Source organism: Oryza sativa, chromosome 11 (assembly GCF_034140825.1).
Source record: "Oryza sativa Japonica Group chromosome 11, ASM3414082v1".
Classification (NCBI taxonomy): Eukaryota; Viridiplantae; Streptophyta; class Magnoliopsida; order Poales; family Poaceae; genus Oryza; species Oryza sativa.
The window spans coordinates 30,628,364-30,654,124 of record NC_089045.1 but is presented as its reverse complement, the minus strand read 5'-3'; the positions used below and the strand labels follow the sequence as shown (position 1 = coordinate 30,654,124).

Sequence of the window (25,761 nt, the reverse complement as noted above, 5' to 3'; positions counted from 1 at the left end):
ATCCGTTAACAACCTTTTCTCGAGTAGTCCAGCCATGGCCAGTGCTATGAGATAGGTCGTCGGTCTTCGTTGGTAGGTTGGGCGCGACAACTCTGCATTTGTCTAGTATGTTCTCGATAATGGAGTGTGCTTGTTAACAGTGAAATTTGGTAAGCCCGGAGTAGTCATCGGCTTAGAGTCAGCATCGGCTTCGAAGATCTGAGATTAGCCGATGAGAGTTGTCAAGTCGTCAGTTGTCGGATTCTTGCTATATTCGGTTAAGGAAATTGATCTACTAAAGGAAGCTTATCCAGAAGAGACCGAGTTCAAAGAGAATGCGGCATGGCAAGTTATCTATTAATTAGGAATAGTTTGTTAGTTTCCTTTTATCTTTAGGAAAGTGTGTTTAGTGTCCTATAAGGACTTTATCTTTTCCTTTTATCTTTAGGAAGGTTTCTTTCTTGTCCGACAAGGACTTGTATCAACCCATGGGTATAAATATGTATACCCGAGGTCTATGTAATCTATCTTCACGATCAATACAATTCGGCGCATCGCCACCTTTTACCTTTTCTACTTTATTTTATCGTCCGGCGGGACTTGGCACCTGACGCGGGGCTGCATCGGTGTTCGATCTCCGGCTAAGGGGTAAGTCCAATGTTCCACTGGCCCAGACAATTGTATCGTTTACGTCGGCGTCGTTCAAGGCTGAATCAGTACATTCGACCTCTTGGATTGCTCTGGTTTGGATGATATATTTGCCTACCTATTTATCATATGTCTCTGTTAATCTAGTCTTAGCATATCAATTTAGCTCTATCGGCTGCTTCTCGTTTTAGGGTTTCTGCCGGTATCGGCTAAATCATGTTGCTAGATTAGATTAGCTTAGACATCTACCACCCTGAAAACTCAGTCAACGGCTTGATTGTCTAGATATTATGTTTCTTTTCATACTTAGTGCTGCATCAGTTAGGTTTGATCTACTAAGTCGTGCTTAGAACCATAATCTCTAGCTTGCTTGTTGACTGCCAATAAGGGTTTCATCGAGGTTTTAGCCGATGAATTATCTGGACGTTGCATCGGCTTATAAGGATTGTATATATAAGTTGGATTTAGCCAATGACAACAAAGGTTTCATTGATTTATCTAATCCTGTGGTTTTTATGACATCGGACCTCCAGCCGATGTATTATTTACCCTTCGGATCAGTATTTGTTCTATTACATCATATTGTTAGCCGATTGGTTTCTACTGGATTATGTTGATATATTATTGTTATTTATCATCATCAGCCGATCACCTTTATATCATTATCTACATTGGACATATAGCCGATTGCTTAAACCCTATCGCTATCGGCTGGTATCGGCATCGGCTATTATCAGCTATCGGCTGGAACTACTTCATCGGCTTGTAAGCCGATCTGCTGTTTTGATCTATTATTTGCATATCTTGTCAGTTGCAGGATCAAACTGACTGGTACGCCCGTATCCCATCAACCTTTGGACCTGCACTAAAGCTAAGCAGATCTCCCAGGCTGGTGTGTTCGATTTTTTTCATCAACAGTGCTCGACCACAACCTACTCGAGTGCTCAGTTGTTCCTGAAAAATATTTTCTAGAAGGCAAGACATATAGCAGAGAATATCGAACATGTACTCAAAAAACTGCATGGATCTTCTAGTATTATCAGGATATAACGAGCAGATGAAATATCAGGCATTATGTAAACCGTAAATAAGCATGATTTATACTGAAGAAAATAAAGCGAGCCCCCAGTATTAAACCGTTGTAGGCCTAATATAGGGAGTGCTCACATAATAGATATTGTATAAAAAACATGCTCTAGGTAAACATAATAAATCATATATATGATAATATCGTATGATCTGAAAAATAAGTACGGTAAATTGTATATAAATTATTGCGTACCTTTGTAGATACATGCTGGATGTATCTACGGAATTGGTAGATTAATTAAATTAATTAATCCACTAATTATCATAATTATCCTTGGTAACCGTTGAATTGTCTTCTGTGCATGTATAAGACGGCAAACCAGTGCATGCTTGGGCGTTTTTGGTGAGGTACGGCTGCTGTGTTGCTTCTGTTGCCACGCAACCACGCTACTGTTGCCCTGTTCATGTGCTTGCTGGCCATTGGATCAGCCCATGCATGTTTCTGGCCGTCCGATGCACGACGAGCCTTAGGTCTTTTGTCTGCTCCATCGTTCTTTCCCGTCCCTTTAGAACCACGCCGCCGGTAACGCCCGTGCTATCATCTGGCTGCTGGAGGACGGTAGGAGATCCATGTCGCTGCCACCGCCGCCGTCGCCGCCGATGTAAATCTTGGCTCGCCACCGCCGCCGCCGCCGCCGCCGATTTGAGGTCTATTCCCCACCACCTCACCAAACTGTTCCCCTGCTCATCAAAGCCTATCGAAAATCCTTCCCTGTGCCCCTGAAGTTCTACCATTGCCTCCCACCGCCGCTGTCGCCGCCGCCGTCACCCCCTGAAGCTCGCTCGACGATTATGTGACAAGCCGCTCAGCCCCTGCAACCTCATGCTCCGACCGAAGCGCCCAGTCACTACAAGGTAATGCCCCTCGATCCGCCTTGCGTGTGGCTATGCTCTGCCGGACTATTTACTCATTTCACTACCATTGCTGATTTGTGTGATGCACGGTTACTGTTACTATCATTGGTAGAGCTGACATAAAGAACTGACAACAAAAAGGAAAGCACTAACAAAATATAATTATCCTTTTTACGCTGAGTAATGCATGGAACAAACTAGCTAATTGGAATGACCTTTGTTGAGCCATTTAAACTAGACTATCAATAAAGGTTTAAAATACAAATCATCCAGTGCTGTCTCACGAGGATCATTGCAATGTGCTGATTGCATATGCTAATATTGTAATGTGTCTTAATTTAGTTTAGCGGTCATGCCGATAGGTTCTTACAATTGTTGTCATGCTTTTTAGCTTCTATGACTTAGGCTATGTATGCTCCTGCTCTCCATGTCTTCCCTTCATTCCTTCCTTGCTGTCTGATGAATTGGTCATGCTTTCCCACATCCATCTATAGGTCAGACCATACATCAATGGCTGAGAATAGTAACAAGAACCAGTTGGTTTTGGGTGAGTGCATAGTCTGAACATCGTGCCCGAGTGCAGTCCAATATTATCGCAATTTGTGTGCTGAGACGAATGATATCTTGAACTAATTATGTGATAATTGCAAGATGTAATACAGCTCAGCATACTGTACATAATCTCTTCTTAAATTTATACTGTTTGCACGGAGAAATCATGTACTTATGTATTTGTTAGGTCTACATATAAGAAAGTCAGTGGTCTACATTGCAAACGGAAAGCTAATCTTTAGAATCAGCCATATTATTTATTGAATTCCTATCAATACATTAGTAGCTTATATGAAATTATTTGTCATTGTTGATTCCCGTTCTACACTGTATTTAGTATTTATCATGCTTCGCTTTGTCAGTTGGCGACCTGGTGTGATTAGAAATATTTTTGTCTTTTGATTTCTCTGTGGATGGAATGACATTCTTTGTTTGTTTGTTTCTTCAGGAATCAAGATTTGGTTTAAATGAGGGAAAGATAAAAATTCTTGAGTGGAAGTTTCAGATCTAAGACTGACTTGGCATGATGTTTCTGTACTTATCTATTCCCCTCGACGATCTTCCCTGGCCGCAGAAAGGTCCGCGCCCAAATCTCCCAATCAGTACAAGGATCCTCCTTGCGTGTTTTCCCAAGTTGCTTACTCTCCCTGAATTTGCTGATTACTGTGATTTACGAATGCTGCTATCAGCAGTGCCAACATTAACATAGAGATCAGAATCTACACCAAGGTCGACACAGCTGAATGTGCCTCCTTTGCTTGGGTTATTTCTGAGCTTCACCGAGGTTTGTGCTTTAACTGTTGCCATTTACTATCATTTGCTATAGCTTTTTATATGTTTGCTATTACGCAAACTTTTCTATGCAATGCACTATGCATAATATATGATTATGTTGTATACGCTCCAACATCACGCGCCCACTTGGCCTGATGTCAATGTTCTTATGCCTATGATGGGTTGATGCTGTATAGCGTCCAGCTTTCGCAATTTCTGTCAACTACAAATATTTTTGGCGTGTGCTATACAGTTAATTGGGCTAATATGCTAACACTAATATTTAGGCACATATAACTTTGTTACTCTTGCATGGTAATGTTTAGGTTGTCTCCATACGGTTCTTCTTTTGTCAACATACCTTTTTCTTTTATTTACGTGTTTATTTCTCATTATACTTATAACAGTGCCGCGGGGATACAACCTAGTTGAGTCTGCATATGCATGTGCACATGTCGGGAGCAGCAATACGTGGCGATCTTGGACAACGGTGTATCCGGCCTGTCACCCCGAGTCCGACCAGGCCACGCGTAAAGTCGATCAGCGTAGTAGTCGGTTTCGGTCCCTCGAGGTGTCGGCGTGTTGTATTATTTCGGCAACATCCTCGCGATCGTCAAATGGTCGGAAATACCGAACAGACGCATGTCCTCCGCGGCAGCGACATCTTAAGCTTGATTGATCTCGCCGAATCAAATAGCTGATGAAGATGATTCCAATCTCATCGGGAGACGTATTCTGGCTGGGTTGGATCTTTCTGGTCCGAAGTCAACGAGTAGCTTCTTGTTGAAGAATCCATCTTTTGAACACATCTCGTCGGAATCCTAAAGCACCAAAACCCCCTACCTAGCGCGCCACTGTCGACGTTTGATGTCGCGATTCCGGTATTTGCAAAGTATGGGGATCGTTGGTACTAGGATATATGCGAGACTGAGGTAAAAGAGATGGGGACGAGGATTTTTATACAGGTTCGGATCCTGTTAGCCAAAGCCGGTCGTTACTCTTATTCATCATAATCGCACCAGTACAATATTTGGAGTAGCCTATCTAGCTGCTGTCGACGTGGTGGTTTGAACATTTTCGATCTACTCAGTGAAACAATTCCGATATACTTGGTGAAATAGCGTGCAACATTTAAAAATAACTCAATAATAAGTTTTTTTTTTCATCGGAATATATCCATGTGTGGTCTTGTTTTAAAGATTTAATTGCAACACATTTAATGGTGCAATCGGATCATGATTTGGATAAATAATTTAAGAGAAAAAATAGTTTAGAGTAGTTTTACATGCATCCAAGCTGCTGACGTCATGCTAATGTGTCGTGCTCCTGTTTAATGCGCGCGGACGGACGAGATTAGGGGCGCTGGATCGGACGGCTCGGACGGGCGCCCGATTTTTTTGGCTCCCAGATCGGGCGCCCGATCCGTAAGCCTCCCCAGAGAATTTACATCTCCATGTGTTAAAAGAAAACGCGTGCCTCTCTACCGCACGTCTTCCTTTATACCTTGAGTGATAAATGCGCATGCCGACAATTTTCAGCAGAGTCTAAACAGATTGAACAAATGAAGGACTTGCTCGAATAAATTAAAAAGCACAGCAACAAACAATATTAAACAATTGCATTCGTTTGATTGGTTAAGCAATATATGTGCAGTCTGATCTTTGGTGTCATGTGGAACGAATTGTGTTCGTACCCCAATTTTTATTTTTAATTTTGTTTTTGATTTTGCTCTTATTTTTTAGGTTTAAGGATTTACCCATGATATTTTCAAATGAAACCATCGTTTGTCCCTCTTATGGATGACAGTTTTTTTTTTAAGATAATGGGAATTTTTTTAGATGGTTAGTGGATCCCACAATACCAAGTTAAACAAATAGAAAAGAAAAGGAAAAAATGATTTAGGAATTTTGAGGTTACCATTGTACCCCTGATTCATTAAAATTTTCAGCAATAGAAATGGCAGTCAGATACTCAGAGTCGTTCTCCCGCACGGCCACACTGTTCCCATCCTCAAACAATACAGCACGGTATCTTCCCTTCTATGTGAATGACTTTTTTAAGCTGGAACTTGTTTGAATGTTCACAGCTAGATGAAGAGAAACCAATACAAGTAGCCTCCTGAAGGTTATTTCTCCTAGTTGCCCTCTTGATAGCCCTTAGTAATAATCCTGTTGGCAACCCTTTTGGCAAAGTCGCAAAATCCGATCGACACACTTAAACGACTTGCGGTGATATGGAGTCGCCAACCATCTCAACCTCGCAAAAGCTAAATCAAGATAGGTTTTGTAAAAAAAGCTAAACCGGCTAGCAAAGCAGATCTAGAGATCAAAATAAGCCTCTAGGCTGATTTAGATCGATATAAGTAAAACTACTCGTTTCGTGGGCAAACGAAAGGTTTACGGGACAAACCTACAAAAGGATAATCGCACTCTCGTGGCGAGGATAGACGGTTTACAGCGCAAACCGACAAAGATGGACGAAACTAAGATAAAATAGAAAACATGGTTGAAAAGTTGTCGAAACTGGAAATTGACAATAATAAAAGGGGGTAGCGTACGATACCTAAAAGTGGATGGATGCGAAGACAAGAATTTAGACAGGTTCAGACCCTCTCAATGAGAGGTAATACCCTATTCCTGTTTGGAGATTTGAATCCACCGGGTGTATATTGATCTGACGATCTAATTGTGGCTAAGCCCTTGGAGGGCTCCCTGCCCACCTTATATAGGTTGAGGGGCAGGGTTACCAAGAGAGGAACCTAGCCGGATACGGCATCAGTTTACTTAATCTACTTTATAATATTACCGAATCAAAACTTTAGGCCATTCCTTAAGACACAAGAAAACGTAATACCCAAATCATGGTCCGTTACATATTTCATAGATATAACATATTCCCTATATCCAGTCGGATAAGCCAGCCATGTAGGTATATGGCACCCATAATCTCCATATTAGCCCGTGAGACTTTCACAGTCGAAAACATAATTTTCTCCCGAGCTAGATTACTCCAAAGCCGTGTGTTTCTATCATCTTTGCCATAGTCTCCCGAGTGCTTTTATCTATTCAGAAGGTTGTGAAAGGCTGAAAAGAATAAAAAACAATTAAATATATACCCAGGTGCATCGACTAGATGCACCTAATAGGTGTAGCCTCCGCCTATGTGGTTAGTTGAACAAACTAAATATATAGTCAGATAATGAATAAATCAACCAACTGAGTGGTTTTAAGCCACCTAAGTAGCATAATAATAGCATATGCATTATAAACCCCCGAGTAAACAAGACTCAAGTGATAAAACCGACTTCTTTATAAAATATGACGCGAGCAACCTAAAGTTGACTACATCTTTGAAAATTCAAATAACAAAACATCTATAAAGAAGCTTGTATGTTGTGAATAAAGAAATTTCCAAAGTATCGAGCACACACCATGCGCGCACTGCTTTAACAAATATGCTTAAGTCCCTAAAAGACAGATGGTTTCACCACACCTGGAAATATATATCATATGTGGTGTAAAATCTGAGTAAATAAACTCATAAATGATTTACCAACCTATTAACAGCGAAATTGGAGAGATACTCGGAGTCGAAGAACAGATCGAGGTGGATTTTGAGGGAGAAGTAGTTGTTTCCAAATTTCGGTTGTGCATCGGCTAGAACAGAGTCGGACTTAACTAAGCCGATATGGATAGAGTAGCCGATACAGGTGTGTTTGGGTTCGCAATGGGCCCGGATTGGATTGCAAAGCATTGCCGTGCAAGGATACAGTCCATTATAGGCAATTGTATCTAATAATTAGGAATATTAATGTCGGTTTCTTAGAGATTTTGCAAGAGTCCGCCGTAAGGACTTGTTTGTGTGTTTCTGTGACTTAGGAAAGTTTGAGTCATGTCCATCATGGACAAGTTTGTACTATGGGTATAAATATATCCCAAGAACCATATAAGAAAACAACAACCGTTCAATACACTCTCGGCGCATCGCCACCTTTTTATTTAGTTATTTTCGACGAGTTCTTTCTTCAAGTTAGAGCATTGGTTTCGATCTCCTCACAAGAGGTAATGCTTGTCACAGTGGTTTGCATTATTGAGGTTATTATATCGTTTTAGATATGTTAATCTTGTTAATATAATCATTGTTTATCATATATCTTAGTTAATCTATATCAATGGTTCAATTTATCTATATCGACCAGATCTTTTCTAGGGTTATGCCAGTATCGGCTAAATCATTCTGTTGATTAGATTAGCTAAGATATCTACCACCATGAAAATCAGTCAGGGGCTTGATTGTCTAGATATATTGCTTGTTTTCATACTTAGTGCTGCATGAGTTAAGTTTGATCTACCAAGTTGTGATTTGAATCTCTAGCTCTAGCCTGCCTTTTGATTGCCAATAAGGGTAGAATCGAGGTTTCAGCCGATCTTACCTGATATTGATGTTTTAATATATTTAGTTAATCTAATCATGCTTACATGCTATATCTGCCCCTCATATAGATATATCACTTTACACAAACTAGCATGGTGGCCCGCGCAGATTGCGCGGCTAGCATTATTATATTTTTTTCTCACACACACACACACACACACACATATATATATATATATATATATATATATATATATATATATATATATATATATATATATATATATATATATATATATATATATATATATATATATATAGGACACTCATATGGGGCACCATGGTGCCCGGGCACCATGGTATCTAATGCACAAAATCACTCAAATTTTTTAAATTTTTCAAATTGTGAGTATATACCTAGTTATAATAATTTGATTCATACCTATACTTATCAACAAAACAACTCAAATCTAACTTTATTTCACAATCCATGATTACATACCTAACTAATTATATGTATGGATGCTATATACCTAGAATCAAAATCTAACAAAAACAAGTTCAAATTCAGTTTAAACTTGCTTTAAACTAGTTAGTAAAGTAGTTAATGTTAATACCTAAGTAATTGAAAAAGTTTCATACTCATTTGAATTGGGTATATACTCAATTTCAACAATGGAGCCCAGGCACCATGGAGCACCAAACAAATTTACTATATATATATATATATATATATATATATATATATATATATAACCTCCCCAAGCCATCTTCTCCGAAAGGGGGGGGAGAGGGGTCGGGTAGCGTGCTGAAGTCGCGGTGATCCCGAACGGTGTTGTGGTGTTCTGAAGTCGCGGAGTTCCCGAACCTTTGATCGGTTGCCTGAAGTCGCGTTGCCTTGTTGAGCCGCAGAAGGCGTTTGTCGGCGTAATTCGTTGACTGGGCACTTATCAAAGGCAAAGGTTGAACTTAATTGTGGGAAATATTCCCTGCCGTTGACTGGAACACATCATATCCAAATAGGTTGATCATAATTGTGGGAGATTTCCCCGCCGTTGTCTGGTAACTACCTACCTATCTTCCTATCTTTCGTATAAGATGTCTTGGTTGGTTAGATCACGAAGAGCCACTGATCGATCTGTAGCCTTGTGCAGTAGCGAGAAGTCTGCTGGCACTATGTCGGTAAAGAATGCTTCATCTATATCTTTTGAGGATATTGAGAAAAGTATTTCCAACTGGAAGATTCCTAAGGTTAATATTAAGGAAATATATCATGTAGGTACTTTTTCATTACTTAGTGACTACTATATTAAAACAATTGAAAAAACTATTCCAATTAGTTCTTTGCACGAAACCCTACATCTTCTTTCAGAAAGAGAAATCAATTCTATAAGAGCTAAACATCAATATCACTACCTTCACTTTGGTCTTATACAAGTTGCTATCAGATCCTTGACTAGAAAGGGTTTGAACGTCTCTGTTCTGGCTTGTCTAAGAGATTGCAGAAATAAAAGGTTCAAAGATTCCTTACTTGGCATGGTGGAAGCCAGCCTCAGTAATGGTCCTGTTTATTTTAACACCTTTCCTGATTTTTCTGTATCCCTCTCAGACACAAATATCCATAAAGTTCTCACTCTCAACTTACAAACATCTGGTTATGAACTAGAACCAGGGAGTGAAAACATCTCCGTTACCTACAGAGTTTACTACAAAGCCATGACAACTTTAGCACCTTGTGCCAAACATTATACACCAAAAGGCCTAACCACTCTCCTTCAAACCAATCCTAATAATAGATGTACTACCCCCAAAACCCTAAAATGGGATGAGATCACCCTGCCAGAGAAATGGGTTTTATCTCAAGCTGTTGAACCTAAGTCTATGGATCAATCGGAAGTCGAATCCTTGATTGAAACACCAGACGGAGATGTTGAGATAACATTTGCTTCAAAACAAAAAGCCTTTCTCCAGTCTAGACCTTCTGTCAGTCTAGATTCTAGGCCTAGGACAAAACCTCAAAATGTTGTCTATGCTACCTATGAAGACAACTCCGACGAACCTTCAATCTCAGACTTCGATATCAATGTTATCGAGCTTGATGTTGGCTTTGTTATTGCCATAGAAGAGGATGAGTTTGAAATTGATAAAGATTTGCTTAAAAAAGAACTCAGGCTTCAAAAGAACCGACCCAAGATGAAAAGATACTTTGAAAGGGTCGATGAACCATTTAGACTAAAGATAAGAGAACTTTGGCACAAAGAAATGAGAGAACAAAGGAAGAACATCTTTTTCTTTGATTGGAATGAAAGTAGCCAAGTCAGACACTTCGAAGAATTCTTCAAAGAAAAAAACATGATGAAAAAAGAGCAAAAATCCGAAGCAGAAGATTTAACTGTTATCAAGAAGGTTTCTACAGAATGGGAGACAACCAGTGGAAACAAGGTAGACTCTGTTCATCCTCCATTTGAATCCATTCAATTATCTCATAATGGAGGAAAAGCTTGTCCACTAAAAAGTATTTCTAAAAATACATATGGAGAAACAGCAAAGGTTGAACACATAGGACATTTGGTAGAACAACAAAATTATGCAAATATATCTCTACGTTCTCTTGGTCAACAAACAGATCGAATAGAGACAATCCTTATGGAAGGCTACAAAACAGGAAGACCTGAGGTAAAGATAAATATTCCCTCTAATTCTCAGTCTTCTAGTTCTCAGTCTGTTAGTCCTATGTTTGTCCCAACAATTGATCCTAACATCAAACTTGGAAAACAAAAGGCTTTTGGACCCGCAATTTCTGAAGAACTAGTCAGTGAGCTAGCCTTAAAACTAAATAATTTAAAAGTAAATAAAAATATCAATGAGATTTCTGATAATGAAAAATATGATATGGTCAATAAGATTTTTAAACCTTCTACTCTTACTTCCACAACTAGGAATTATTACCCTCGACCAACTTATGCAGACCTACAGTTTGAGGAAATGCCTCAGATTCAAAATATGACTTACTACAATGGCAAAGAAATTGTAGAATGGAACTTAGATGGCTTTACTGAATATCAAATCTTTACTTTATGTCATCAAATGATTATGTATGCTAATGCCTGCATAGCTAATGGAAATAAAGAAAAATATATTTCTGGTTTACCTCCTTTATTTGCTGAAAAGGTTAGAAATTCCCTAAGAAAAGAAGGGGGAGGGAGTATAAATTATCACTATCTAGATATTGGAAAAATCACACAAAAGATACAATTGGTGGGGGCTGAGCTTTGCAATGACCTAAAAATCAAAGATCAACTCAAAAAACAAAGGATTCTTGGTAAAAGAGAAATGGGAGATTTTTGCTATCAGTTTGGTTTTCAAGATCCTTATGTCCATAGAAAAAGAAAAACCCATTCCAAACCAATGACAAAATCAAATGATAAAAGCAAGATGAGCTTTCAAGCTACCAAAAGAAAACCAAAAAGAATTTACAATAAGAATATAAGAACAAAAGACACTGAAAGCAAAGAAACCATTTGTTACAAATGTGGCTTGAAAGGACACATAGCTAACAGATGTTTCAAATCTAAAGTTAAAAAAGAGATCCAAGCCTTGTTAGATTCAGAATCAGAAGATGTTAAAGATAAACTTGAAGCAATACTAAATAATATAGACAATGACTCAAGTTCAGATGAAGAAAAAAATGCAGAGATTAATTGCTGCCAAGACAGTGGTTGCTCTTGTTATGAGCCAGATAATTCAGAAGAAGAGTCTGATGAAAATATACTCGTTCTAACCAGTTTAGAAGAATTTGTTCTCGATACTTTTGAAACCATTCAAGATCCAGAAGAAAAAAGAAGAGTTCTCGAAAAATTCCTTTCAAGAGTCAAGACTGATAAGGATAAACTAAAAAAGGATATTCAAAAGAGCAAATTCCTCTCTATTGATGAAGTGTTCAAAAGATTAGATGAACAGAAAAAGAAGAATGAGAAACCAGATTTGATCAGCCTATTCGAAGAACAAAAAATTATGAAACAAGATTTAGAAGAAATAAGAAAGCGTCTATACATGTTAGAATTAAAAGAGGGATTCCATATGGAAGAAAAGGACGAACCAATTCAAGAAGATGATCAGGTTGTTGGAACCATTCAAAAATAAATGAAGCAAAAATGGTACACAGAAGTTATGTATCGTTTTATAGACGGATCCTACTTTCAGCATATCACTTTAATTGATTCTGGTGCTGATGTCAATTGCATTCGAGAAGGTATTATCCCTCATAAATATTTCCGTAAAGCCGCCCACAGAATTCGTGGGGCAGATGGAGGACTTTTAACAGTAGAATATCAAATCCCTGATACCTATATTTGCATATCTGAAGTTTGCATTAAAACATCTTTTCTACTCGTTAAAAATCTTAAGCAAGATGTTATTTTAGGAACACCGTTTTTATCACTCATTCGTCCCTTCCTTGTCACAAACGAAGATATTCAATTTGAGATAATGGGCAAGCAGGTGAGCCTAAGATTTTCGTCTAACATAGATGAGATTCTTGACCAGCTTGTTCAGACCAAAAGAGAACAAATTGTGAATACAATATATTTACATGACAATTCTTTCCCATCATATCTTCCAAAATCTATGGACTTGACAGGTAAGACATCATGGGAAGATAGATATTTATTAAAAGCTACTAAAAATTTTGAATATATATGCAAGGAAATGGCTTCACAGAAGTCTGAATGGTTCACGAATATGAGTTCATGGAGACTGCCCCAACTGCCCAGAGGCCATGAAGAACGATTTAATCACAATTTCAGAGTAACAGAGCTACAACAAGGGTTATTAAACCACTTGTGGCAGACAAAAAACAAAAAAGAAAAAGCTCATGCCTTAAATGGCCTAGCATATTATTTCAAAAACTTTATGACCTCAGATCAAAAGATAATAGAAAAAAGGGCTAAACTACAAGATATCGCTCATCATGAGGAGAGGTTACTAGATTATCGCGAGGAGAAATCCCGTGATGGCCAAGATAAACTTCCCATGGAAGTTGAACAATCTATGGCAACAGATAAGAATACCAAGGTATTCGAGCATGGTTGTTTTCCACATAAATATCAATAACCTATTGCAATCTTTTCCACATAATAAACCATCATCATCCACAAAAAGACATGATACCATTCCCCAAACACTATACATACTGCATAATCATCCCAATTCATTCCTTCCACAATATATACTCCGGACCCAGCCAAAAGCACCATGTAGATCTTGTGCCTACAAAGATTCTTGCCAAAAGAAACTTAAAAGCCAAAATCCCATGAGTTCTACATACGAAAATCTCCAACCTAGATTAAGCTTCAAGACGGAGCAAACTTTATGCTGCTTTGGGCAAGACATCTTCAATCTTGTTTGGCAAAAGTTTAAGGAGAGACAAATGAAAATATTCCTTGGACTCCAAGATTATTTCTTTGATCTCTTAGAAGGAAGAGAAAGAAACCCAGCCATAAGAGTAATCATATATATGCTCCCTCTCTTAAGGCTAGATGACCAGGCAATCTCTGACCCATCCTATAGATTCCTGGTTCTCAAAGCTGAGATAAATCTCCAAAGATTCTGGAATCTACCCACATACAACCATGAAGAAATATCTCTCCAAACCATTATAGATCATGGTCTTGTGAATTCCATCTATGCAACCCTCGATCAGATCCTTCAATCTAATTTAGGAAGCGCTGTGAAAGATGTCTACAGGAGACTTGGACATGGAAGATACAGGATTATCTTCTCCTCCATACCACCAAAATTCACACCACCTGTTCGTCCAGCAATTCATTATATATATATCATGAATGGACAATTTAATTTTCAAGAAGACGGTACTAGCAAACTATCGGATGAAGAGGAAGAAATATATACAACAATTGCTAATCATGAAAATTGGAGATTATTTTCTGAAGCTGCAGAAATTGAAGAAGCTATCACCACAGATTATGAATATCAGCCGGTTTTCCAAAACAATATCACAAGGATTTTTATTAGCAAATATTACAACCAAAGTTATGAATACTTCAAGGGAGCAGGGCGCATAATTAAACCAGATTTTGGAAATGAATGCTCCAAGAAAAGTTACTACAGAAGCCTGGCTCAGTGGTTTCAGAAAACAGAGCCGTCAGAGATCGACACGGTGCAATCAGCACCCATAATAATCAACGAAGATAATGAATAAAGATCTTGTCATCCCCGACAAAGATCACTATTCAAGATAAGGAATCTACACTATTCCAGATAAGATGAGTCCATAGTCAAAAGGCGATATTATGACATCTTTATTAAAGGTCTAAAGCGTCATCACCAAAGATTCTCTCCATAAAGTCTAAAGGGGTATCATAAACTCTTTGAGGTCAAGAAGAGATATCATAAAGATTCTCTACCGAGCGCTATATAAGGGGCTCATCATCACATTCCACAGGCATCGCATTTCACACACAACACATCTCACTCAACCATTCCTCTCACCTCTCCACCAGCCATCACACTCCACTCCACTCCATCTAAGTGTTAGTACTATAGTATAACCTAAATAAAAGACTCATGAGAGTCTAAGTGTGAGAGTCTATGTAAGAGTCCTTGTGAGAGTCCTGTACCTGTATAATTACGAACGTGTTGTACCAAGTCCTTGGTGTAATCTTCAGAAGGATCTACCTTCAACCTATCAAGGTATATGAATGAACACCTGGACCGTTCTATATAAACCTACTATGTTCTGAATATCTAATTCTATATCTTGTATATAATTCGTATTTACAGCTTGTCTTTATTTCCTGTACTGCATTTATGTTTGCATAATAATATAAAAAAAAATTAACAACCTGGATTGCCATCCAATTGTCACATACTAATCTCACATCCAAGATTGCATATAGATACTGCATACCTATCCTCATATCTGGTGACTAGACCCCTAGTCACTGCCCTAGGCTAGAGCTGGTATATATATATATCTATATATATATATATATATATATATATATATATATATATATATATATATATATATATATATTGATATTTTATTGTTAAAATATAAATATATAATTTTAAATTTTGTACTAATATGACCAAACAAACTAATGTGTAATATAGTATTGTATACACGTGATAGTTATTAGTTGTTTTTAATTTTGAATTTTAGTTATTACTAAATTGTACTCCCTCCGTGTCGTTTTATTTGACACCGTTGACTTTTTAGCGCATGTTTGACCGTTCAATATTTTTTTTAATTCTTAGTTTTAGTCATTTCTAAATTGTATTTTTACATGGACCGCCTCTCTTCCAATTCCTTATATTTAATTTTTAATTTTAGTTATTTTAAATTATATTTCTATACTTTTAAATTTTAATTTTTATTCCGAATTTCATTTAGTTCTAAATTACTGTTTTTACTCTACATTCTTATTCTAATGTTCGTTTTTTATTTTTGTAATATACCCGAATTCTAGGGCTAAGGAATTTTTTTCAAAACTAGTTGAAAGGAAAGTTCTTTAATTTTGTGAACCAAAAATTTTTATTTTAAACCTAGATGAAGTTGATCGAACTCTTGCATGAATAAAAATTGAGAACAAATTAAAACCTTTTCAATTATAACCTAAGACAAGAGTGCAAACATAAATGTGTGCATGCATATACATAAGTGCGTTAGTTTGACTTGAGTTTTTTTTATGTAATTTGGATTTTGGTTTTCATTTCATGTTAGGTTCATGAACATGAATAAAAGATAACTTAACTAAGCAAACCTAAAGACATTCATGTGTAATAATTATAGGGGCATGAAAATGAAGACAAATAACATCACCTCAGGTTAGGAGAAGACCAAACATAATTAATCCTTATAATAATTTAGATGCATTTATAAAGTGTAAACATACCTATGAAGATAAGCTTTGCAAATTATCAAGAATAGATCATGCAAGATAAAATCATGGAAAAATTCTTGCAAGTGCTAATCAATATATCCAACTCACTATAATTTTGGTACAACTTAATAACTAAATTTGATACCTCAAATAAATCAGTCAATGCAGTCAACTAATAGGCTAATTATAAACCTTAATCAGCTAAAATCCTAACCCATCAAAATATGCACCAAACTGCATAGAAGTATATAGGTAAAATAAGTTATTAAAATGCTAGATTATTTAAAATGAATAAATATATTTTTTTCCAGAATTTTTATCCTCTGTTTAGACCTCCTAAAAATTCAAACTAGTTTCTACATAGCCTCTTTTCTCTATTTTTCTGTGAGCAAACTACACATAATTTTTGTGTGCAACCAAAGAAAATAGAAACTAGGTACATACATCTACCTCCAGAAAAATCCACTCTAATTTATCTACTCCACACATTAAACTATGAATAAACAAATTGGGGAGGAGAGAAAAATTCTGAAATTCGTCCAAAACTCATCTCCACTTAGTTTCATACCCATCTCTCTCTCCCTTGTCTTGGTTCCATCAACCAGGGCCCACTTGGCAGCCTCTGGAGCCAGTTTCACCTCTGTCGCTCCCTTTCCACCGCTCAGCAGCCGAGAGAGAACGAGAGAGAGAAAGAGAGCTGCGCCTGCATGCTCGACGCGTGCTCCCTTGTGTGACAACGCCGATCCTCACCTACACCTTCCTCAGCAGCATCGCCCAGCTTTCCTCTTCACTCCAATGCCGTGAACACCGAGAGGGAGCGAGCTCCACCTTCCCTTTCTCCCTCATCTCCCTTACCAGCCGCGAATAAGATGATGGACGCGTTCGTCAACAAGCCACGGTCGTCTCAATTCCTTTTTCGTTCCCTAATCTACTTCCCATGCCGAACATTCCCTCTTTTGATTCCATCTTGTTTCATCCCTTGTATCAGCGGAAACGCGGCGTCGCCCCTGGAAGCTCTGGAGCACGCACGGAGCGCCGCCGCACGACATCGCCGTCGTTCCAACCACTCTGGACCAAGCCAAGCCGAGCCACCGCGCCATCTTCATCACCACGACCTCCTCTCCATTTACCCTCAAGAACCCCGGATAATGGTGCACCGGAGAGGGAGATCAAACCCCTTCTTCCTCGGCGCCCACCGCCGTTGCCATGGCCGACTCCGCCTTTACCGGTGAGCCATTGGTCGATTGCTTGCAGTAGTAGCAACCTGGGATGGTGTTTCACATGTTGCATGAAATGATTTTGGCATGCATGCTGTGGATCGAGCCATCGCCGTGACGCCAAGCTCTCCATCGCCTCCAAGCCGTCCCGCGAGCTGCTGCTGCCGTCCAAGCTTTGCTAGCATTGTCAGGCCCCTCGGTGAGAACCCTTGAACCTCTAGCACTCACATGCATGCACGCATTTAGCGAGTACATGGCCGTAGACACACATGCACCGTCACCCAAAGATACCTTCCGCTCGGACTCGCCGCTAGCGCAACTCCGGTCACCAACGACCGAGAAAAGTAGAGGAATGGAATCGCAGTAACATTCTCTTCATTTTGTCTTTTGGTCGCACCCCCAACCAAGTCACCGTTTGTCGCCGGCGCCGGCGAGCAGAGGTGCCGCTCATGGCGGCTCTACTGCTGGATCGATAGAGAAGGAATCAGGACTTCACTTTGAAAATTTAACAAATTATAGGGTCTGTAATGCAAAGATACAATACACACAACACTGTAGCAGGACCTACTCGTAATTATATAAGAATATGAAGTACTCTTAACGAAAACTGAATTAAACATGTGCTGAATTGTTGAAAACTACTATAAACTTCAAAAATGCATAACAAATTCATCTTAACTCCTTAAAATCAATTTCTATGGATTCACAAAATGATGAACTTTCATGTTATAACATAAAAAGTGGCACTTATAGTACAAGATCTACCACTAAATATTATCTAAGAAAAAGGAAACATAAAACAAGTAAGAAATTATAAAATGCATATAAAATCCAATTTAACTCATTTTGCGGTAAAATCAAATTCTACAGAATCACCAACATATTCTCTATGCAAAAGTAAAATAAAAAGACATACTTACTTTGCATTAAAAGCCTCTAAAAGTATTATCTACTAAATAACTAGTTTTAGACAAGCTGAACTTTGGAAATTCATATAACATTTATTTTAACTCATTTTTTAGTAAACTCAAGTTCTGTAGAATCACCAAATAATGCACTTTAAAGTTATAAAATAAAAATACACACTTACAGTACATGAATAGCCCCTAAATATTTATATAAGGAAATATGAACCTAGTGTACAGTTCAAATTGTAAAATTTGTAGAAATTTCATCTTTAGTCCAAATGGAGTGAACCAAACTTCTATAGAACCATCAAATGTGCCCTTCCCTAATATAAAATAAAATGTGGCACCCTCTGTACTTAAAACTTCTCTAAACCTTGAATTAGTAAAGTAGATAGTAATCACATACTAATGATTAAGTCAAATCTATATGTATAATGCATACAAACTTCAAATAAAACAAATAAAGCTAAATAGACCAGAAAAGATAAAGTTCCACTTCCTTTCATCAAAACTTAACACACTTAACTCATATAGTTAATCCATAGTTGATATATATATATATATCAAGTTACTAACATAAGTCACATCTAGTTAGCATATATGAAACAAATATAATGTAAGCCCTAAATCTTGTGAATTAAAGGTAGGTTAAATAATAAAATCATTCACTTTACTTAGCCAAATCATAAATTAACATGTTCTGGATATGAAACATATAGATCAAGCATATATAGGGACTATAAACATACAACACGTTATAACTTCCAAAATACATTAGAAATTCATATTAACTCTAAAAATTGTGAAACCAATTGTGTTAATCTTAGAAGACACATATCGTCACCTCAGCAAACTCAAACTTAATAAAAAAATCACCTTACAAAAGCATTTCATAGCAGTACCTAAGTAAATACTACACTATATCGAAGCAAACTTCTAAAATTCATAACTCTCAAATGGAGTGAGATAAAGTGAAATTCACCTAAATTCACCTTAGACCAGCACCTACTCACTGTGCACAAACCATGCATTTTAGAGCATTTTGGATTTTTCACATATTTTGGTGTTTAATTGCATAACGTGTACTTTATATAGATGATTGCATAAACGGTGAAGAAGTGAATTAGGTGCTGATATTTCCCGGTAACAAGGCAAGTCCCACCTCCCTCTCTCTTTGAACAAGTTGAACCTATATTTTGGAGGTTATTGAAAATGTTTGCAAATCTTGCATGTCGATTGTACACTAATCCATTAAAATTTGTAAAACTTGTTAGACAAACACCTATTACTTGCATTATCACCATAACTCCACATATAGCCATATCCCTCTCTCCTAACCATAGGAATATTATATCCATACCACTTTAAATATGAGTTTTGATGTCACCATGACACTATATTGCTTACCATGCTTAGATTGGAAATACTTGTCATTATGAGCTCATTACAAACATGAAAAATGGTTTTATGATAATCTGAACAGAACTTGATCATTGATGTTTTTAACAAATAAAATTATGGAAAACATGGATTTAAGGTTTGGGCCTCAAGTGGTACACATATGGTGATTAGTTGTGTACCGATAGGGGGAGAGTGTGCCCAAACCGATCTAAGGATTTCACTCGATGTCAGTTCATTATGTTTACCGTACATCCATATATGTTTTTATGGGGAGACCTTGGCCTATTAAGTTAAGCACTTGTCTAACCTTGTATTCAGGAGGCCGTTGTAGTATAGGTAGGGGCCACGAGTGTACCGTGGGCTACCTATAGGAACTACCCATGTGTGTGTTGAATTTTAGAGCTAGCCAATATTATTAGCTGTGTGTATTTCTGTGAAGGGACGAGTGTACTGTTCCACCTCACAACATGGGCATCTAAGTCTGTCCAATACAACGATAACGTGCCTCGTGGGGGAACGGATGTGTTCGCCGCCACAGCGTTAGATTTAAGGCGTGTGCCCGCCACCTAAAGGTTCTAGGACTTAAGCCTAGGATGGATTCACACTTATCGTGCTCATGCAAGGTTAGACAATACTTAATGTAAAAGCCTCGTTGTGACCTCTAGATCGCACTCAATGTGTAGAGTGTGGTGGTACCGACGGGTACCAGACAAACTAGAGCGATTCATATCTTGTGGGTAAAGCTGTCCAAACTTTGCAGAGTTATAAAAACTAATCGATTAGCCATACTCACGGTCATGAGCGGCATGTAAATATCTATTGAGTATAGACTTGCATTTATTCTTCTAAATGCTGAAATTACCTTCAAATTATGTAGAGATTTGAGAATTAGTTCCTTGCTGCCATGGATGGCACTGAGGTGCATATTTATACTTGATTAATGCCTACTTTGATGCCCATATGCTAAGTACTTGCTTGCTGAATTTTATTCAAAAGCAAATCTGTTTGGAAATGTTTTATGTAACTAAAACTTGCTTTATGCTAAAATTTAACTACATATGGTCTTCCTTGATTATATGCCTTGCATGTAGTTTGTTAGGCTTGTCTTGTGCTTGCCAGTACATTATTAGAAATAATGTACTGACTCTTGCTACTGAAATAATCATTTGCTTGCAGGTTATAGACTTAGTCTAATTTTGAGTGATGCGGGTATCGACTGCTTCTTCTAGGACGTGAACTTAATGGGGTAAACCCCTAATTGGTGTGCCTGTGGATTGGGTAGTCAAGCTTTCGCTGTTCAATATTTTTATTTGGCCGGTCGGCCGTGTATCTAATTATTATTTGTAATTCGATCTCTTTCATCTTACATGTATTTGCTATGTATATCTATGCTTGAGATAAAAGTGTGAATCTAGTGCACATCCTGGGAACTAGATTCACATGAGTATGAGTTAAGAATATTTGAGATGTGATATATCTTTAGCCATTTTTGTCAAGTCGGAATGTGTAACATATCTGGTCGCCGCTTTCGTGTGGTTTGACGGGTACATCTCAGGCTGAAGTTGACTAGCAGGCTAAAGGACCACCCGTGTCGCCAATATCCTTCTCTCGAGACGTCGGATGTTTCATTATGTGTGTTAGATGACTTGAAGTGATTCACTTCATCTTGCATATATAATGATGGGTCCGAAGTGTCTCCGACAATTTTGGATATCCATTATATATAAATTATATTTCTATTGAACTATAAACTCTTCTTTCAATATTCCTTACTTTTTTATATATTTTAGTGATTTCTAAATTATATTCTATATGGACTCCAGACTTTTCTTCCAATATTTTTTTTATTATTTTGTACTTCCATTATTTATAAATTGTATTTCTATTGAATTCTAAACCCTTCTTTCAATATTTCTTATTTTTAATTCTATATTTTAGTTATTTCTAAATTATATTCTATACGGACCCTAGACTCTTCTTCCAATATTACTTATATTTTTAATTTGAATTTTTTAATTTCTAAATTCTAGTGCTATATGAACTCTAACCTCTAGTTTTAATTTTTTTTATTTATTAATTCCGAATTTTAATTAGTTTTAAATTGTATATCTGTATAGACTATAGTCTTCTTTCAAATATCCTTATTTTTAATTTTGAATTTCAGCTATTTATATTCTAAATAGACTCAATTTTTTCTTTTTGTCCGATTATTAAGAGAATTTCTCCTTTGAAGTGCTTTGTATTTACTATTTGCTTGCGCCTACCTACTTATGAGATGTAATATACTGTTCAAAAAGGCAATGAGCCAACACATATATATAGGTACTAAATCGCTAGTAATTTGTGTTGTATATGAATATAGCAACGGTGCTTATTTTTTTCCCTAAAGATTCCTTCCATGCACAGGTGTTCTATATGGACACCACATCTATATATCTATACGGACACCACATTTTTCAAAAAGGACTCTTGTCCGTTTCCATGTTATGACTTATGCCCATGCATGAGTAAGTTTATCACGCGTTTTAACAATCCTTTTCCTTTTGACTTTTTCCTATTTTTCTGATTTTTCTCGGATTAACGTGGTAATTTTTATGTTGTGAGAGCGAACGTGAAGGTTATTTTTCTATTACTCATTAAGTTAACTAGCAGTGGCCCGCGCAATTGCGCGGCTACCGTCCATATAAAATTATCTTCTTTTACATATGAGTTTTCTTATATTTTGTTAAATAGCTGTCTCATTATTTTAGGACTTCAAAAGATCGAACAATTTTATAGTTTTTAAAAGCGATTTCAGTCGCTACCTCTTATTCCTTAGCCACCCCTTTATTTGATTATTCGATGTATCACGGTTTTCTTTACATTTAATGACTTCTATTTCAGACAGTGTTTAGTTCTCTTCAAACTTTCAAAAATTCCGTCACATCAAATGTTTGGACACATGCATGCAGCATTAAATGTGGATTAAAAAAACCAATTGCACATGTAGTTTTTTTAAAAAATATATTTGTACATGTATTTCTTTTATATTATCAATTATCCACGTGTGAGATAAGGCAATGTCGTTAAAAACAGTGTTACAGATATCTTAACTCCATCTATATATAAATGCTGTATAGAATTAAATTATTAATCTCAACTAATTTCACATGTCAGTACCCTGACATGTGTGCACTTGTGTTGTGTGGTGTCCGAAGTGGTGTGCTTTTTCTAATTTGAGATTATCTATTAGTAATCAACCTAAGCAGCAACTTATGGAATGTACAAGTCAAAAATCATAAAACTACGAGCATACCTCTATTGATAAGTTCTTGAAGGGAATATGCAGCTCACCTGGTGTCCGCTGCGTGATCTCATCAACGGGGCAGGTGGTTTCGTCCTAAGTTTGCATGGCGTCCATGCTATGTGATCCTACCTGCCCCGTTGAGGCGCAGATGCTACGATTGCCTGAGGGGCTAACAATTACAGGAGGAATGTACGGTTGGGGATCCTAGCACCGATGTGCGGCCATGAGTTCATCCACCTTCCTTGCCTCCTCCTCTTGCATGCTGAGCTCGTAGCTCGATACCCTGTACTCAAGATCTGCAATCTTCGCCTCGGTATCTCTCTTGCTCCTCAGGCGACTCCTGTACATGTGGATGTCCTCCTTGAATCCAATCTTCCAAGGAATAACGCCTTTCCCTCGTGTTCGTCCTGGATGCTCGGGAGTCTGCAGGGCGAGTAACAGCTTGTCCTTCTCTCTATCGGGTCAGAACGTGCCCTGAAAAGAGGCTTCCACTACGTCCGTTAGTCAACTGGCAGCCTCGCGTATCTGATCGCTGAACACCAGGGAGCCATCAACTAGGTTAAGCGTTCCACCGTGAGCATAGTACCAGAACTTTGATCGATCTGGCCATTTAGCGGTGACCGGTTCAATACCCCTCTCAATCAAGCTTGCTTCCATCTCCTCCCATTTCGGCATTGCGACGCTATAGCCGCCTGACCCTAGGTGGTGATGGTACTTCTTCTTGGCGGCATTTTCTTTGTTTTTGTCCATCATCGCTCGCCCTTGTTGCCCTATCTTGTAAGCAACGAACTCGTCCCAATGATCCCTTAGCTTTGGGAATACGTCGAAGTTCGGTGTCAGCCACTTCAGGATGTATTTCTTGTAGAGATCTCCCTTGAAGCTCTCGAACTGTTCTGCCATTTTCTTAAGAGTCCACTGTTTCACTATGTTCTCCGTACCCGCAGGGAGCGTAAACGTCTCGAGCATTGTGGTCCACAGCATCTCTTTCTCTGATTCCGGGACAAAGCTGTCATAATCCCCGCGTGCCCTTGTTCTGCGCCAGTACACCTTGCTGACAGGCACGTTATCCCTCACAACCCAACCGCCGTGTCGTACAAAATTCTTGGCTACTTCTGCCGGGGCACTAGGTCGGTCGTCTTCGTCCACCACAGTTATGATGTGCCGACCCTCTATCTTCTTCGCGGCACCTCGTTGTCCGCGTGCCCTCTTCTGTCCAGCGGAGGGTTGACTTCCACTAGCCTCCTCCTCCTTGTTCCCCTCCTCGTTCCCCTCCGCATCCCTCTCCACGTTCCCCTCCTCATTCAAGTACTGTTTTGGATCCTCGTTCCCCTCTTCTTCGTTCCAGTACTGGTTGCTTCCCTCTGCAATTGTATCGTATAGTATCTGTTCGTCATCGCGATCAGCCATCTGTTCATACAAGAAATATTTGCTAAGTCTAATTAATCATATATGCTAAGTCTAATTCAGTTTCGTATATTAAAACTCTAATAATCTTATATTAAAACTCTAATAATCTTATATTAAAACTCTAATAATCATAAATGCTAAGTCTAATAATCATATATGCTAAGTCTAATAATCACATATGCTATGTCTAATAATCGAATAATCTTATATTAAAACTCTAATAATCTTATATTAAAACTCTAACAATCATATATGCTAAGTCTAAGTGTCGTATATTAGAACTCAAATAATCATATATGCTAAGTCTAAGTTTCGTATATTAAAACTCTAATAATATAATAATAACTTTAATAATCTTATATCTTTAGTCCCGGTTGTTCTCACCAATCGGGACTAAAGATCTTTTCCCGCTATTTCCAAATTCTTTTTTAACCCAGTTAAGGTTAAGAACCGGGACTAAAGATAATAGCACTGCATATTAAATTTCATTACATATGGGTTTCTAAAATAGTAAATAATGCATTAAAATGATTTAAAGTCACAAAATTAATGACAAAACCTTCAAAATATATTGTTGTCTATAGTACATTAAGTGGATAATATATAATAAGCACATGAATGATTTAAAATTGTTAAAAGTTCTAATAATCATATATAATTAGCATATGCATGATTTAAAATTTTTAAAAATTCTAATTATCATATGTAAATACCACATGCATGATTTAAAATTGTTAAAAATTCTAATTATCATATCTAAATACCACATGCATGGTTTAAAATTATTAAAAATTCTAATAATCATATATAACTAGCATATGCATGATTTAAAATTGTTTAAAATTTTAATAATCATATGTAAACACCACATGAATGATTTAAAATTGTTAAAAATTCTAATAATCATATATAATAAGCATATGCATGATTTAAAACTTTTAAAAATTCTAATTATCATATATAACTAGCATAAGCATGATTTAAATTTGTTAAAAATTCTAATAATCATACATAATTAACATATGCATACAACAATTGATTTACATGGATATTCAATACATCCAAAATAGTTTACATTTTGTACACAACAATTACGGCAATACATCGGCGGTGACGGTTGACCGCACATACTTTCTCCTCACTAGTGTTCCTTCCTTGTGATCGCTACGTGAGTAAGGGGTGTCTTCATTTGATAGGAGGATGCTAGGGTCAATCGTCACCGTGAAAGGGGGTTGCCCATCAAACTGATCGTAATCCTCGTCAGTCTTGTCCTCTACTCTGACGATTTTTCTTTTGCCTAGAAGAACCACGTGGCGCTTCGGCTCGTCAGGCCCTTTACCCTTCTTTCCTTTGCTAGACATGTC

The 25,761-nt window shown here is 37.6% G+C and overlaps 2 long non-coding RNA genes across 2 annotated transcripts; both read left to right on the top strand.

Moving 5' to 3' along the window:
- The first annotated feature begins 2,224 nt into the window (after positions 1-2,224).
- LOC136354050 (uncharacterized) lies at positions 2,225-4,091 on the top strand. Its single transcript, XR_010737759.1, has 3 exons — positions 2,225-2,571; positions 3,572-3,701; positions 3,813-4,091. It is a non-coding gene; the product is annotated as an uncharacterized lncRNA (long non-coding RNA).
- A 12,876-nt stretch (positions 4,092-16,967) lies between these two features.
- Positions 16,968-21,200, top strand: LOC136354049 (uncharacterized). The gene is made up of 3 exons (XR_010737758.1): positions 16,968-17,594; positions 19,399-19,454; positions 20,881-21,200. It is a non-coding gene; the product is annotated as an uncharacterized lncRNA (long non-coding RNA).
- The last annotated feature ends 4,561 nt before the right edge of the window (positions 21,201-25,761 follow it).